Source organism: Schistocerca gregaria, unplaced genomic scaffold (genome assembly GCF_023897955.1).
Source record: "Schistocerca gregaria isolate iqSchGreg1 unplaced genomic scaffold, iqSchGreg1.2 ptg001628l, whole genome shotgun sequence".
NCBI classification, from domain to species: domain Eukaryota; kingdom Metazoa; phylum Arthropoda; class Insecta; order Orthoptera; family Acrididae; genus Schistocerca; species Schistocerca gregaria.
Window position 1 is genome coordinate 7,501 of NW_026062900.1, and position 7,500 is coordinate 15,000.

The following is a 7,500-nucleotide window of genomic DNA, read 5'->3' on the forward strand; positions in this document are numbered from 1 at the left end:
TGCCGGGAGCCCGAGCGCCCAAAGGGGCGAATCGACTCCTCCAGATATACCGCCGAGCAGCCAGCCAGGACACCGGGGCTCTGCCCAACAGACGCGAACCGAGGCCCGCGGAAGGACAGGCTGCGCACCCGGGCCGTAGGCCGGCACCCAGCGGGTCGCGACGTCCTACTAGGGGAGAAGTGCGGCCCACCGCACACCGGAACGGCCCCACCCCGCGGCGAGTGGAAAGGCAACCGGACACGACCCCGCCGCGGATTGCTCCGCGCGGGCGGCCGGCCCCATCTGCCGAGGGCGGGGGCCAGTGGCCGGATGGGCGTGAATCTCACCCGTTCGACCTTTCGGACTTCTCACGTTTACCCCAGAACGGTTTCACGTACTTTTGAACTCTCTCTTCAAAGTTCTTTTCAACTTTCCCTCACGGTACTTGTTCGCTATCGGTCTCGTGGTCATATTTAGTCTCAGATGGAGTTTACCACCCACTTGGAGCTGCACTCTCAAGCAACCCGACTCGAAGGAGAGGTCCCGCCGACGCTCGCACCGGCCGCTACGGGCCTGGCACCCTCTACGGGCCGTGGCCTCATTCAAGTTGGACTTGGGCTCGGCGCGAGGCGTCGGGGTAGTGGACCCTCCCAAACACCACATGCCACGACAGGCGGCAGCCTGCGGGGTTCGGTGCTGGACTCTTCCCTGTTCGCTCGCCGCTACTGGGGGAATCCTTGTTAGTTTCTTTTCCTCCGCTTAGTAATATGCTTAAATTCAGCGGGTAGTCTCGCCTGCTCTGAGGTCGTTGTACGAGGTGTCGCACGCCACACCGCCAGCCGGCTGTGCACGCTACCGAGAAAGTACCGGTATGCGAACCGCCAGGCGACGGGCGCGCATCGCACGTTTAAGGAGACGCGGCCGGCCACACAGGCGACCACGACACTCCCACGTCTCCGAAGCGGGACAAACGCCGCGCGCTTCAGTATACGTAGCCGACCCTCAGCCAGACGTGGCCCGGGAACGGAATCCATGGACCGCAATGTGCGTTCGAAACGTCGATGTTCATGTGTCCTGCAGTTCACATGTCGACGCGCAATTTGCTGCGTTCTTCATCGACCCACGAGCCGAGTGATCCACCGTCCTGGGTGATCTTTTCCTTTTCAGTCTCCCACTGTCTCTTTCAAGACAGTAGCATTTGCGGGACTGAGGCGTCTGACGGCCCCTGTTCCACTATTTTTTTTGTGTCCAACGGCCTCACAGCCGATGGGCGTCGTACGGCTCCACACCGGAGCGGACAGGCACTCGGGCGAACGTCATTCAAAACCGGCGCCAGGCGCCAGGTACCGCAGGCCAGCCGCTCCAGAGCTTCAGCGCTCGTACCACACAACAACAACACTTCCGCTAGTTTTGAGAGGCACGCGTGGTTCCGCACGCGGCGCACGGCCACTGCCGTACAGGTAGCGTGTTGCGCGACACGACACGCACATCGAAAGACATGCAGTCTAGTCGGTAATGATCCTTCCGCAGGTTCACCTACGGAAACCTTGTTACGACTTTTACTTCCTCTAAATGATCAAGTTTGGTCATCTTTCCGGTAGCATCGGCAACGACAGAGTCGATGCCGCGTACCAGTCCGAAGACCTCACTAAATCATTCAATCGGTAGTAGCGACGGGCGGTGTGTACAAAGGGCAGGGACGTAATCAACGCGAGCTTATGACTCGCGCTTACTGGGAATTCCTCGTTCATGGGGAACAATTGCAAGCCCCAATCCCTAGCACGAAGGAGGTTCAGCGGGTTACCCCGACCTTTCGGCCTAGGAAGACACGCTGATTCCTTCAGTGTAGCGCGCGTGCGGCCCAGAACATCTAAGGGCATCACAGACCTGTTATTGCTCAATCTCGTGCGGCTAGAAGCCGCCTGTCCCTCTAAGAAGAAAAGTAATCGCTGACAGCACGAAGGATGTCACGCGACTAGTTAGCAGGCTAGAGTCTCGTTCGTTATCGGAATTAACCAGACAAATCGCTCCACCAACTAAGAACGGCCATGCACCACCACCCACCGAATCAAGAAAGAGCTATCAATCTGTCAATCCTTCCGGTGTCCGGGCCTGGTGAGGTTTCCCGTGTTGAGTCAAATTAAGCCGCAGGCTCCACTCCTGGTGGTGCCCTTCCGTCAATTCCTTTAAGTTTCAGCTTTGCAACCATACTTCCCCCGGAACCCAAAAGCTTTGGTTTCCCGGAGGCTGCCCGCCGAGTCATCGGAGGAACTGCGGCGGATCGCTGGCTGGCATCGTTTATGGTTAGAACTAGGGCGGTATCTGATCGCCTTCGAACCTCTAACTTTCGTTCTTGATTAATGAAAACATACTTGGCAAATGCTTTCGCTTCTGTTCGTCTTGCGACGATCCAAGAATTTCACCTCTAACGTCGCAATACGAATGCCCCCGCCTGTCCCTATTAATCATTACCTCGGGTTCCGAAAACCAACAAAATAGAACCGAGGTCCTATTCCATTATTCCATGCACACAGTATTCAGGCGGGCTTGCCTGCTTTAAGCACTCTAATTTGTTCAAAGTAAACGTGCCGGCCCACCGAGACACTCAACAAAGAGCACCCTGGTAGGATTTAAACGGGGTCCGCCTCGGGACGCGAAAGCACCCCTTCGGCTCGCCCCACCGGCAGGACGTCCCACGATACATGCCAGTTAAACACCGACGGGCGGTGAACCAACAGCGTGGGACACAAATCCAACTACGAGCTTTTTAACCGCAACAACTTTAATATACGCTATTGGAGCTGGAATTACCGCGGCTGCTGGCACCAGACTTGCCCTCCAATAGATACTCGTTAAAGGATTTAAAGTGTACTCATTCCGATTACGGGGCCTCGGATGAGTCCCGTATCGTTATTTTTCGTCACTACCTCCCCGTGCCGGGAGTGGGTAATTTGCGCGCCTGCTGCCTTCCTTGGATGTGGTAGCCGTTTCTCAGGCTCCCTCTCCGGAATCGAACCCTGATTCCCCGTTACCCGTTACAACCATGGTAGGCGCAGAACCTACCATCGACAGTTGATAAGGCAGACATTTGAAAGATGCGTCGCCGGTACGAGGACCGTGCGATCAGCCCAAAGTTATTCAGAGTCACCAAGGCAAACGGACCAGACAAGCCAATCCGATTGGTTTTGATCTAATAAAAGCGTCCCTTCCATCTCTGGTCGGGACTCTGTTTGCATGTATTAGCTCTAGAATTACCACAGTTATCCAAGTAACGTGGGTACGATCTAAGGAACCATAACTGATTTAATGAGCCATTCGCGGTTTCACCTTAATGCGGCTTGTACTGAGACATGCATGGCTTAATCTTTGAGACAAGCATATGACTACTGGCAGGATCAACCAGGGAGCTGCGTCAACTAGAGCTGAGCAGCCGGCCGCCCGGGAGTGTGTCCCGGGGGCCCGCGCGAACACGCAAGCGTCCGCTCAATTATTCTGCAAACAGGAGGAGGCCGAGCTCCCCTGCACGATACACCTCGAAACCCTCTCAGGTCCCGGCGGCGCGCAGCGCCGTCCTAGGTACTTGGTCGGTTTCGAGAGAGGCGCAATCGCCCGGAGTTAGGCGAGTAGACGGTTTTAGTGCGAACACCCTTGCTCCCAACTGAGCTTGCCGCTGCCGACAGAGGCCCGGGAGCGTGCTGTCGTGGCATTGCCGGCGGGAGACAACACGCGCCACCTATGGTGACCGGCAGCTCCAACGCCAGCGCCACACAAGGGCAAAGCCCCACTTGGGTGCAGAAGCGAACTCTCCCAGCACAGCGCACGCGCCAACACGTCCGCACAACTGCGATACAAACCACCTGCGAGAACCGCTGGGGCGACCGAGCAGCAGACGGCGTCGCGGCGCCGAGTGCCAGGCGGCGGCGCATCCTCAACGCACACAGTCCTCAATCAGACCAGCACACTGCAGATGTCCACCGCGCTTCGCACCGGGCTCGGCTGAACCAACTTTGGCCGCCAGGCGCCGCGTGCAGGGTGCGCCGCAGCGTAGCTGCGCCGCCTGCCGGGCCCGTCGGCTGGCGCTCCTGCCACTCGGCGCCCCCCACCAGCCGCCTGTTGCGCGTGCGCCCACGCAGCGCGCGGCCAACACGCCGGGCGGCCCCCCTTCACCGGCCGGGAACAGTCCCACCAAGCCACCGCCGCGTATCGCTTCATACCCACATGGGCCTAGTCACGCGTGTGGATGTGGCGGGTACCGCTGAAACAACCGGTTAATAGCTGTACCGATCGTCGCCATCACAGATTCACCTCCAGCGTGAACAACCGCTCAACAACGGATTTCCAGTTCATTTGCGTATCTTGGGCAGTAAACGTAGATGTCCACCTACATTTGCGAATTCAACAATTCTTGCATGCCAGGATGTCATGTGTCACGACACGCTACATCAGACCACATACACACTGCGACATGTGCAGAAGAGAACACGTGGAAGGTGGCCCGCGCACGTATGCGATGTACCTTCCGCGATCCACTGTCAACCGGCATCTGCGGCATGTCCCAGATATGGAACGCGGTCCACCAGGGTAGCACTTTGTGTGAGGCAATACGACAAAGTCGGAATACACGCGTCACTACATCAGACGGCTCACGCTGACCTGACCTGACCTGACTCACCGCACCACCACCCCCAGCGACCCAGGGTGACATACAATGCGTTCGTACGTTCCTCCCACACGCCTCTACGGCGTACCACAGTGCAACCTAGCTGTTATTGGGAGACGAGACAAGTAGCATCAAGCACAACATATGGAAATTGAGATTCGACACCGTTGGGCACAGCCAGCGTACGGTCACACGTATCACACTACTTCACTCTGTACGTAACGACCGATGATCGGTACAGCGTGTGGGTTACGCGTACGACATCAGCGGACAATGGACACAGACCATACCACGACGTACACTGAGGGCGTCGACATCTGAATGCAACTGAACAGCTGCGAGGCTCATTTAACACTCAAACGCCAGACCGACCAGCTTGAGAGGACAGAGACACAAAGAGGGGGACAGAGGGGGACAGAGGGGGGGGAGGGGGGGGGTCGGCGATATAGTCCTATTGCAGTACAATTGACAGTGGATAGCAGGAATATGTGGAAAGTAAGCAACACTCGCAAGACATCTACATGAGGATAACAACGACACCAGAGATTCCGAGCAGTGAACTATGTTAGGCAAAGGGACAACGTGGGTTAGGTTAAGGGACAACGTGGGTTAGGTTAAGGGACAACGTGGGTTAGGTTAAGGGACAACGTGGGTTAGGTTAAGGGACAACGTGGGTTAGGTTAAGGGACAACGTGGGTTAGGTTAAGGGACAACGTGGGTTAGGTTAAGGGACAACGTGGGTTAGGTTAAGGGACAACGTGGGTTAGGTTAAGGGACAACGTGGGTTAGGTTAAGGGACAACGTGGGTTAGGTTAAGGGACAACGTGGGTTAGGTTAAGGGACAACGTGGGTTAGGTTAAGGGACAACGTGGGTTAGGTTAAGGGACAACGTGGGTTAGGTTAAGGGACAACGTGGGTTAGGTTAAGGGACAACGTGGGTTAGGTTAAGGGACAACGTGGGTTAGGTTAAGGGACAACGTGGGTTAGGTTAAGGGACAACGTGGGTTAGGTTAAGGGACAACGTGGGTTAGGTTAAGGGACAACGTGGGTTAGGTTAAGGGACAACGTGGGTTAGGTTAAGGGACAACGTCGGTTAGGTTAAGGGACAACGTCGGTTAGGTTAAGGGACAACTTGAGTTAGGTTAAGGGACAACTTGAGTTAGGTTAAGGGACAACTTGAGTTAGGTTAAGGGACAACTTGAGTTAGGTTAAGGGACAACGTGGGTTAGGTTAAGGGACAAATTGAGTTAGGTTAAGGGACAACTTGAGTTAGGTTAAGGGACAACTTGAGTTAGGTTAAGGGACAAATTGAGTTAGGTTAAGGGACAAATTGAGTTAGGTTAAGGGACAAATTGAGTTAGGTTAAGGGACAAATTGAGTTAGGTTAAGGGACAAATTGAGTTAGGTTAAGGGACAAATTGAGTTAGGTTAAGGGACAAATTGAGTTAGGTTAAGGGACAAATTGAGTTAGGTTAAGGGACAACTTGAGTTAGGTTAAGGGACAACTTGAGTTAGGTTAAGGGACAACTTGAGTTAGGTTAAGGGACAACTTGAGTTAGGTTAAGGGACAACTTGAGTTAGGTTAAGGGACAACTTGAGTTAGGTTAAGGGACAACTTGAGTTAGGTTAAGGGACAACTTGAGTTAGGTTAAGGGACAACTTGAGTTAGGTTAAGGGACAACTTGAGTTAGGTTAAGGGACAACTTGAGTTAGGTTAAGGGACAACTTGAGTTAGGTTAAGGGACAACTTGAGTTAGGTTAAGGGACAACTTGAGTTAGGTTAAGGGACAACTTGAGTTAGGTTAAGGGACAACTTGAGTTAGGTTAAGGGACAACTTGAGTTAGGTTAAGGGACAACTTGAGTTAGGTTAAGGGACAACTTGAGTTAGGTTAAGGGACAACGTGGGTTAGGTTAAGGGACAAATTGAGTTAGGTTAAGGGACAACTTGAGTTAGGTTAAGGGACAACTTGAGTTAGGTTAAGGGACAACTTGAGTTAGGTTAAGGGACAACTTGAGTTAGGTTAAGGGACAACTTGAGTTAGGTTAAGGGACAACTTGAGTTAGGTTAAGGGACAACTTGAGTTAGGTTAAGGGACAACTTGAGTTAGGTTAAGGGACAACTTGAGTTAGGTTAAGGGACAACTTGAGTTAGGTTAAGGGACAACTTGAGTTAGGTTAAGGGACAACTTGAGTTAGGTTAAGGGACAACTTGAGTTAGGTTAAGGGACAACTTGAGTTAGGTTAAGGGACAACTTGAGTTAGGTTAAGGGACAACTTGAGTTAGGTTAAGGGACAACTTGAGTTAGGTTAAGGGACAACTTGAGTTAGGTTAAGGGACAACTTGAGTTAGGTTAAGGGACAACTTGAGTTAGGTTAAGGGACAACTTGAGTTAGGTTAAGGGACAACTTGAGTTAGGTTAAGGGACAACTTGAGTTAGGTTAAGGGACAACTTGAGTTAGGTTAAGGGACAACTTGAGTTAGGTTAAGGGACAACTTGAGTTAGGTTAAGGGACAACTTGAGTTAGGTTAAGGGACAACTTGAGTTAGGTTAAGGGACAACTTGAGTTAGGTTAAGGGACAAATTGAGTTAGGTTAAGGGACAAATTGAGTTAGGTTAAGGGACAAATTGAGTTAGGTTAAGGGACAAATTGAGTTAGGTTAAGGGACAAATTGAGTTAGGTTAAGGGACAAATTGAGTTAGGTTAAGGGACAAATTGAGTTAGGTTAAGGGACAAATTGAGTTAGGTTAAGGGACAAATTGAGTTAGGTTAAGGGACAAATTGAGTTAGGTTAAGGGACAAATTGAGTTAGGTTAAGGGACAAATTGAGTTAGGTTAAGGGACAAATTGAGTTAGGTTA

At 52.7% G+C, this 7,500-nt stretch overlaps 3 non-coding genes across 3 annotated transcripts in view; all 3 read right to left on the reverse strand.

Moving 5' to 3' along the window:
• Window positions 1–787, reverse strand: part of LOC126333674 (large subunit ribosomal RNA) — a 4,222-nt gene extending 3,435 nt beyond the window's left edge. Inside the window, exon 1 of the ribosomal RNA XR_007564333.1 lies at window positions 1–787. This exon is cut by the window's left edge and continues 3,435 nt beyond it. This is a non-coding gene — a ribosomal RNA (large subunit ribosomal RNA).
• Window positions 788–975: 188 nt separating this feature from the next.
• LOC126333668 (5.8S ribosomal RNA) lies at window positions 976–1,130 on the reverse strand. Its single transcript, XR_007564328.1, has one exon. It is a non-coding gene; the product is annotated as a 5.8S ribosomal RNA (ribosomal RNA).
• A 362-nt stretch (window positions 1,131–1,492) lies between these two features.
• Window positions 1,493–3,385, reverse strand: LOC126333671 (small subunit ribosomal RNA). The gene has a single exon (XR_007564331.1). It is a non-coding gene; the product is annotated as a small subunit ribosomal RNA (ribosomal RNA).
• Between the last annotated feature and the right edge of the window lie 4,115 nt (window positions 3,386–7,500).